This window comes from Talpa occidentalis, unplaced genomic scaffold (assembly GCF_014898055.3).
Source record: "Talpa occidentalis isolate TD23 unplaced genomic scaffold, MPIMG_talOcc4v2.1 talOcc4.15, whole genome shotgun sequence".
Lineage (NCBI taxonomy): Eukaryota > Metazoa > Chordata > Mammalia > Eulipotyphla > Talpidae > Talpa > Talpa occidentalis.
In genome coordinates this window covers 61,161,423-61,171,528 of record NW_023601543.1, presented here as the reverse complement: position 1 = coordinate 61,171,528, position 10,106 = coordinate 61,161,423, and the positions used below count along the sequence as shown (strand labels likewise).

The 10,106-nt window shown below is 36.9% G+C and overlaps 1 pseudogene; it reads right to left on the bottom strand.

The window, feature by feature from the left end:
• Window positions 1–7,931: 7,931 nt before the first annotated feature.
• Window positions 7,932–8,595, bottom strand: LOC119245695 (receptor-binding cancer antigen expressed on SiSo cells-like; annotated as a pseudogene).
• Between the last annotated feature and the right edge of the window lie 1,511 nt (window positions 8,596–10,106).

Sequence of the window (10,106 nt, the reverse complement as noted above, 5' to 3'; positions counted from 1 at the left end):
ATTTAGATAATATCTTTGCAATTTATGAAGATAATCTTTTAGAAATGCAACCAGTACCCATGGAAACCTTCTATAGCAAATTACAAAAGGCCACCCTCCTTAGGCAGATGCAATCCTGAGCTAAAGTGATCAGCTTGGCAAATTCAGACTTTGTTATCCTAGATATATTTATTCACCATTTGTATAATCATTATAGCTCTGACACAAACTTCCCATACTCCTTATTTTAATAGATCCTAAAAACTGGTTATGATGAAGGTTATCACTCAGTTTCACAAATGATTATGGTTGTTTAAATAACAAACCTGAGGCTACATGGCTAGTAATTGTCATAGCCTTGACACAAACTAAAATCCTGAATCAGTCAATCCTGGTGCTGCTTCAGGGCACTGTGTTATCTTGGTGCATCAGATACAATGGCTGTGATAGTAAGAATAAAGGGAAATAAGACACCTACAGAGAAACAGAAGAGAATAAATACCATTGTGTGCAAAATCTGCCAACAAACTGTAGAATTAGTACACTGTATAAAGAATGGATGTGATGCATTAAGTATGCTTTTATAGATAAATACTTCAAAATTTCAAAAACTATTGAGTTATGCTGTACTTAACTTTAAAATATGTTCAAATACAGATACATTACATGCTCTCATTGTTCTACTGTTCAAAAAGGGATTGAAGATTAACTTTAGAAGGATATGCAAAAAATAAGAAAAGACAATAAATTGAAAATAGAAGTGAATAAAGAAAATTAGAACATAAACGAAATGGGTTAAGAAAAAGGCATAAACCGTACATGATAAAAGCCCTTCCAGTTGTTATTTGTTGAGAGTCATCAAATTTTGTCTCTAACTTTTCTAACAGTCAAAGTTAGAATGGAAAACTTGATCCTTTATATAATTATTAGCACCAAAAAGATTAAAAAGGCTAATCTGCAAATAAAAATACTCCTAAAGTAACACTGATATAATAAGCCCTATCATCTCAATAAACATAACTACAGCATACAGTTTATAAAATTAGTCTTAAAACATTATTCTGCAAAACATTACAAAAGGAATGTAATGAATATAAAAATGTTTCTAAACTACATAAAAGCTCAAAGAAAATAAATATTATCTACCATGCAGAGATAATCACTTTTAATATTATACAGTATATCCATATATATGGCTGTGTTTGAAAATATATAACACAAATATTTTTGTGTTACAAAATATATATTTGATAATGTAGATAATAGACATGTTATGGAATTTATCATATATGATACCACTAAATTGGGTTCATATACTGGTCATTTCTTAGTATGTTCTAGAGACTATCCTACTCTGTGTATTCTCATGGTACCTTTATATGTGCAATACTATGAATCATTCAAAATTATGTTAAAATTTATTTAACCAAACTTGTTCATCTGGATGTATATGTATATATTTTTCTCTATTATAACTATAACTGTACCGATTCATTTTTGCTGAATTCTAATTATTTCCTTATGATCAGCTGTTCACAAAAGAATAAGCTAAGTAAAACAGCATAAAATTATTTTATAATTTATATTCACATTTATAATCTGCCCTCTGAGAAAGTAACACCAATTTTCACATATTTAAAAATGCATGGGAAATTGAGTCAACTTCCAAAGTGACAGAGTGAGTACCCTGGTGAAACTGCTTCCCCATAAAAGCAAAGAAAATAAGACAAAGCAATCCAAAGCAACCATTTAAGAACTTGAAAATTAACCAAAGACATATAACAAACTAAAAAGAATGTATTCAAGAAAAACTACTGAATCTTGGAAAGAAAGTGAGGTTTATGGCATTTTAATTTGGGTCTTATTCAATGCCTATCTTCCCAAACCATTAACATGGTAGCCATGAAAACCTGCAAAATCTTGTGACCAACAGAAAGAACTCACCTCTAGACACAGTCAATAATTTGACCAGACCAACAATCCTCTGTATACATTACAATTCTAGGATATTGTTGCTACTTGATCTTACTCAAAGTTTAGCGATGTGAAATAAACCCTATCCTCAGGATGTAACTGAAAAGGAGAGCAATCAGTGGGAATTATTAACATCACAGTTAAGATTGGTTTCAACTGTGGTAAACAAATGCCTGGCCAATAATGTTGAGCAACCTGGAAATTGGATAACGATAAGAGAACTTGGAAAGCTTTTAAGATATTTCTGGGAACCCAGAAGGCTGTGTTGTATGTAGGATTGCACTTACACCCAGGAGAATAAGGAGAGGACCTAAGCCACTCACTTCTGGTTGAACTTGAGGCCCTGTAAAATCAGAAAGCAAAAGCCTAGGCTGAATTTTAAACTGCCTGACATTTGCAGGAATGCCTTCATAGAGAGATCCGCCTTGCAAAGCATGGAAGATTTACCTACTGTTACAGAATATTTAAAGAAATCTTATGCCTGATCACTGGCTGACTATAAAACCAAACTGATCCAAAAGTAACACAAAAGAAGCAAGACTTAAATATATATTTTTTTAATTTAAGTGGATAAAGGCCTTGACCATCAAAACACAGCATGGGATAGAAAATCTAGAATTAGGCCAGGAAAGTCACTACGTAAACAAGCAAAAATTAGAAATATTAACCACAGAAACAACAACAAGCCCAAAGAAGGGTGATTGAGGGTTCTATTTCCAATGTTGCCACAATATATTATCTTAAAAGTCCAGTTAAAAAAAAATTATGAGATATGGAAAATACTAGGAATTCCTGCATGAAGGACATGCAGCAAAAAGCGAGCAATAGAAAATGTTTACTGGGGACTCAGGTTTTGACTTAGAAAAAGACTTTTAAAAAGCTACTCTAAATTTGCTCAAAAAACTAAAGGAAAGTAGGTTTAAAAAACAACAACTATGTCTCACCAAATAGAGTAACACTACAAAGAAATAAAGAAGTAAATACAAATTCTAGAGATTTAAAGTATAGCAACTGAAATGAAAAATTCACCAGAGGGGCTCATCAGCATTTGAGATGGCTATAGACTGAACAAACTGGAACACAGGTCAATTAAGACTATCTAGTCAGATACATACAAAGAAAAAAAGAATATAGAAAAATGAACAGAGTGTCAGAAACCTATGTGACACTACTAAGTTTACTGACATACATAAAACAGGGGCTCCAGAGTAAGGAAAAAGAAAAAGACAAAAAAAAATTGAAATGACAATTAAAAATTTTTCAGATTTCATGAAAAGCATTCATCTACACATCCAAGAAACTCAACACATTCCAAGTAGAATAAACTTTTAAAAAATCTACAATTATACACATGACAATCAAAAGACAATGAGAAAATACTAAAAACAGCAAGAAAAAATTCTGAACATATGAAATATTTGCAATTAAATTAACACGTTCTTTTTTTTAAGATTTATTTATTTATTCATTCATTCATTCATTCATTCATTCATTTATTTATTTATTTATTTTTGTTTTTTTATTTATACAAGCACTGGGTACAGTCAGAAGCGTGGGAGGGTAAGAGAATTCACCAGAGCCAGAGCGGGGAGCAGAGCAGGCAGAAGGACCGAAGTACACTGCTGAGGGGAGCAGCGGGCGGCAGGAGAGGTCTGCGCGCCATGTGGGACCCTCCTCCAGTGGCCAGGGAGCAGCCGGGGATTGAACCGGCGCTGCAGAGGCTGTGGGCAGCTTCACAACCCAGCGTTCAACCGCTGCGCCACCGGGAAGGCCCAACACGTTATTTCTTGTGAGAAAAAAAGAGGGATGCCATATTCGAAGTGCTGAAATAAGACACTATCACACAAGTCTTTTATATCCAGTAAAACTGTCCTCCATAAATGAAGAATAAAAACATCCCCATCTAAGACAAGACAGAATAAGTCACTGACACACCAGCTCTATAAGAAATATGAAAGGGGGCCTCCCAAGAGGAGCAGTGGGTTGAGCACAGTGCTGTGAAGCTTGTCCGCAGCCTCTACAGCGCGGGTTCGATTCCCAGTCGACCAGGGAGATTCCCATATGGCGCGGCAGACCTCTCTTGTTGTGCCCACTGCTCCCCTCAGCAGTGCTTTCAGTCTGTCTGCCTATTCTGCTCCCCACTCTTTCTCTGATGAATCCTTTTACTCTCCTGTGCCTCTGGCCTGAACCCCAGCTATTGTATAAATAAAAAATAGATGTTTAAAAATAAATAAATATGAAAGGGAATTCTTCAGGCTGAAGGAAAAGAAGTCATTAGATAATAATTTAGAACCACACAACTAAAAAAGAACATCGTTAAGATAATTGAGTAAATTTTTAAAAATGTATAAATATATTTGAACTCTTCTTCACATAACTGGTTTAAACTACAACTTTGTAAAACAATTATAACTGAGTTTATAATGTATAAAGATGAACTTTCTCTGGGTATAATAGCATAAAGGAAGAAGGAAGGAGGTATAAAGGAGCAGAGTTCTGTGTACTATTGAAATAAAGTTGGTAGCAATCCAAACAGGATTGTTTTAAGTTAAGATGCTATTTATAGGGCCTCCCTGGTGGCGCTGGCGGTTGAGCGCCATACTGTGAAGCTGTCTGCAGCCTCTGCAGCACGGGTTCGATCCCGGCCAGCCTGTGAGAACCTCACATGGCCAAGCAGACCTCTCCTGTCTTACCCGCAGCTCCCCTCAGCAGTGTATTTCATCAGTCTGCCTGTTCTGTTCCCTGCTCTGTCTCTGGTGGGTCCTCTCACCCTCCCACGCATCTGGCCTGTACCCCAGTTCTTGCATAAATAAAAAAATCTTTTTTAAAAAAGATGCTATTTATAATATCTAGGCCAACAAATATTAAAATAACAAAAATATATGAAAGAAAAAACAATAAAGGAATCTAATGATATGCTAAAAAAAATACCAATTTAACAGGAAAGAAAGCAATTGTGGAAAATCCACAAGAACATACTACCTACAGAAAATAAATACCAAAATATATACTACCATATAAATAATCACATTAAGCGTCAATTAAATACAATACACCATACAAAATTAAGAGGTTATCAGACAAGATTAAAAAATAGGATACACTGGGCCTCCCCTGGTGGCGCAGCGGTTGTGCGCTGGGATGCAAAGCTGCCTGCGGCCTCTACAGTGCCAGTTCGATCCCCCGCTACCAGCAAGGGTCCCACATGGCGCACAGTACTCTCCTGCTGCCTGCTGCTCCCCTCAGCAGTGTACTTCGGTCCTTCTGCCTGTTCTTCTCCCCGCTCTGGCTCTGGTGAATTCTCTCGCCCTCCCTCGTTTCTCACTGTACCCAGTGCTTGTATAAATAAATAAAAAATCTTTAAAAAAAATAGGATACACTAACTATATACTAACTATAAGAGAATAAGTCAGTGTTGTAAACTACAGATACTCAATGAAAAAATAATACAAGGAATAATAAAAATAAAACCTGCAAACAAAAAGAAAGTAAACTTTAAGACACATGCTACATTACAGAGTGTCATTTCCATTAAAAAGGGAGGCTCCATGTTCCCTGCCCCATCTAATGAAGGGTGGAGCTGAGAAGCCAAGGAGATTTGGAAGAAAAGACATGTGAAGAAGACATGCTTGTTTCCTGGCTTTGGCCTTGCACCGGGGACTCGGGGGACAAGATGTAGAGAGACACTTGGAAGAGACGTGGGCGGGAGACCTGTGGAGAGGCTAACAATGGCAGCTGTTACTACCTTAATGTGTACTCTGATTTTGCTATTTTTCATCTCAAACTTGCCCAGTCCCTTCTGCCCCTTTCCTATGGTTCCCCACCAAAAAAGTGCCTTAGATTTGTGGTAAACTTTGGACTTAAGTTGTTTTGCTTTGGGCCAACCCTGTTTGGCTGAACATTTCCCCACAAGGATTGGTAATGAGGGATGTTTCATTGGAAATAGTTTCAAAGGAAACTATTATCCTTTCTTTTCTCTCTCTCTCTCTCTCTCTCTCTCTCTCTCTCTCTGCACACTATTCTATTAATGTTCTTTTTTTAAAAAAGATTTATTTATTTATACAAGAGCTGGGGTACAGGTCAGAGGTACGGGAGGGTGAGAGGATTCACCAGAGACAGAACGGGGAACAGAACAAGCAAACACACCGAAAGCACTCCTAAGGGGAGCAGCGGGCAAGGCTGGCCGGGAATCCAACAAGTGCTGCAGAGGCTGCAGACAGCTTCACAGCGCAGCGCTCTACCAGCTGCACCACTGGAGAGGCCCTCTATAAATGTTCTTTCACACTAAGAGTATCCTTTGTCTTTATGTGGTGGATGGAAAAACCTCTTTAGAGTGTGCAAGTTTGGGGATACCATGGTACCCCTCAGTCTGCCTACTAACATTACTATGATTTTTTTTTTTTTAAAAGGGGATATTTTATGCTAGGAGAATCAATTCAGCAAGAATATGTAACAAATATGTATACATACATCTAATAACAGAGCCCCCCAAATACATGAAACAAAAACTGACAAATTGAAGAAAGACAATTCAACAACAGAAACTTCAATACTGTACTCTCAATGGTTGATAAAGCAACTAGAAAGATAACCAACAAGAAAACAGAACATTTAAGTAACACTATGAGACTAATCTAACGTCTATAGAACACTAACCAACAACAGCACAATGTACATTATTTTCAGGTACACAAGAACCACATAACAGGCCATAAAGCAAATCTTAATAAATTTAAAAGGATATAAATGTACAAAGCATATCCTCCAACACAAAAGTGTTAAGATGGAAATCAAAAGAAAAATAAATTTGGGAGCCTCCCCTGGTGCCGCAGCAGTTGAGCGCTGGACTGTGAAGCTGCCCGCAGCCTCTGCAGCGCTGGTTCGATCCCTGGCCACCAGGTGAGGGTCCCACTTGGCGCGCAGACCTCTCCTGCCACCGGCTGCTCCCCTCAGCAGTGTACTTCAGTCCTTCTGCCTGTTCTGCTCCCCGCTCTGGCTCTGGTGAATTCTCTCACCCTCCTGCGCTTCTGACTGTACCCAGTGCTTGTATAAATAATCTTTAAAAAAAAAAAAAAAGAAAAAGAAAAAGAAATTTGGTAACATTACAAATATGGGGGAATTAAACATTTAAATACCATAAAGGTAACAAAGAAATTAGTATTTTGAACTGAAAGAAAATGAAAAGAGAGGGCCTCCCTAGTGGTGTAAGGGGTTAAGATGCAACCTGTGTAGCTATCCACAGCCTCTGCAGCAAGAGTTCGATCCCTGGCCAGGTAGCAACCCACATGGCCCAGCAGACCTCTCATGTCTCTCCAGCTGCTGCCCTCAGCAGTGTATTTCAGTCAGTCTGTTCTGTTCCCCACTCTGTCTCTGGTGAGTCCTCTCAACCCCCCCACAACTCTGGCCGGTACCCCAATTCTTGTACGCATAAATAAATCTTAAAAAGAAAAGAAAATGAAAAGAGAATTTATCAAAATATATGGCAAGCAGTGATGAGATGGAAATTTAGTCTAACATTTTTTTAATATTTAAAATTATTTATTTTGGGGATTCCCCTCAGCACTCACTCTCGAGTATGTACTATCACCTACAATAAAGCTTCTTTTCTAACTCAAAAAAAAAAATATTTAATCATGATGCACACTGAAGGAAAGCATTATAAATAGCAGAGTTCTCTCCTTACTGTAAATTATTTATACCCATTTATTTAACTAGAATCACTATCTTGAAGAGGTACTGGTATATTCCATTTGCAATATTTTCTCTACAGCAAGCAAGTATCTTACAGTTGGAGTGTATTGAAGAAACAATTGCCTCACAGTCCTTTTTTGCTCTTTTGAGTCTCAATCACTAAAAGTTCAAGGTACTTTCATGGAATCCTGGTGTCTTAGATCATTTTCATGAATGCATTAAAATCTGGTAGTGTGTTTGTATTCTGAAAATTCTCTTAAATCCATACAAATGTTGCTTGGGTCGTATCACATTTTTCCTGCTAGCACAGGCATTTTGAAGAACATTTGTTGTGAAGGTCTTACACCAATTTTGCTTTGTTCCTTCTTCATTAGTCACTGTGCTGCCTCTTCCATTTTCCTCCTCTGCTGTTCCACTGCTCTCTTTTCTGTCTGTTTATCTTCTGCTGCCTCAGAACTACTGCTTGCCAGGCAGCAGTATCATCTTCTTCCCATGCATTGGTATATTCCTGCCATGTGTCTAAGTCACCAAATTCAGGAGGTTGATGAATAAAAGGCATATCTTGTGCAGCTGCCAATCTACTGGAGAAACCTGTGCTACCGTCTGGGATGTGAAAAGCCAATGGTTCTCTTGTCTTAATAATGATTTTCTGAGTTTTCCTTATAGTCGGTGCCATGTACTTAAAATAGGTTCAAGTTGTTCCAAAGTATTTTGTAGAGTTGCTCCATTTCCATTCCCTTCTTCAATCTTTATGTTTAGGGGTGCATCTTCATCCCAGAAAGTTCATTCTTCAACATCTGTCTGCTTAGGAACTGATGAATAATCAACTGTGGTTAACAAAGTTATTTGGTCTCCATTTAATTTCTGTCCTCTGCCATATCTGCATATTCATCTCTTTAGGAATGATAGCACAGTTGCTAGGCAGGTACAAACTTAAAATAGCTGAAACTGTGTGATATTTTAGTCATGGTGGGAATCAAAACCTGAAATTGACTGATGAAAAAAATCCTACCCACTGTACAGATGAGAAAAACAAGTGAATTTTCAGGTTACACAATCTAACACCACACAAAGGACATCCTGTTAAACAGTCTGAACTGTGAGAGGTAGGTGCCAAATGGGCTAGAATTTAGAATTTTAAAAAACCTGCCTGGGAAGGGAAGAAACAATGCATTAGGAGGGAAAGCAAAAAGGACTGGCAAATTTGCCTTGGTAGCGAGTGTCTGCTATAGAGACTGGGAGTTTACCGAACCAGTGCCTCATAGGTCAGTGTCTCACACATGAGCCCAACATAGGGAAAGTCAGAAATTTACAGTTTTAAATGACTATATTAGAAAAGGAGAACTCATCTCAATTATCTAAGCTTTTTCTTAATGATCTTCAGAAAAAGCAAGGGTAGAAATCAATGAAAAACAGAAAAATGATGAGTATGAATGATAGGTAAAGTTGGTTCTTTGAAAAGATTAAATGGTTCAACATCCGAAAATCAATTAATGTAATCTAACACATTATCAAAATGAAAAATAAAAAACCCTATGATCATATCAATAGATGCTGAGAAAGCATTTGACAAAGTTCAATATCCTTTTATGATGAAGGCCCTCAAAATCCTTGGGAAAAAAGGAACATACCTTAACATAATAAAAGCCATACACTACAAACCCACAGCCAACATTATCCTCAATGGTGAAAAGCTGAAAGCCTTTCCCTTAAGATCTGGAACAAAGCAAGGATGTCCACTCTCACCACTGCTTTTCAATATAATACTGGAAGTCCTAGCCATAGCAATAAGAGAAACACATACAAGGAATCCAAATAGGGAAAGAAGGTGTACAACTATCACTATTTGCAGATGATATGATAATATACATAGAAAATCGTAAAAACTCCACAGAAAATCTAATCAAAATTATAGACCAGTTTAGTAAAGTAGCAGGATACAAAATCAATACACAAAAATCAGTAGCCTTCCTACATGGAAACAATCAATCTGGAGAAGAAACAATTAAGAAAACCATTCCTTTTATAATTGAAACCAAAAAATTAAATACTTGGGAATAAACCTTAAAAAAGATATCAAGGACCTATACAAAGAAAACTATAAGATATTGTTAAAAGAAATAGAAGAAGACACAAAGAAATGGAAAGACATCTCTGGCTCGTGGATTAGAAGAATTAACTTATCAAAACAGCCATCCTACCAAAAGCAATTTACAGATTGAATGCTATTCTGATAAAAATTTCAATGACATTCTTCAAAGAAATAGAACAAATATTGATGAAATTCATATGAAGCCACAAATAAAACTTCGAATAGCTAAAGCTCTCCTGACTAAAATGGAGAATGGAGGTATCACACTCACTGATGTCAAACTATACTACAAAGCCATAATAAATAAACAGTATAGTACTGGAACAAAAACAGACACACAGACCAATGGAACTGAATAGAAAACCCAGAA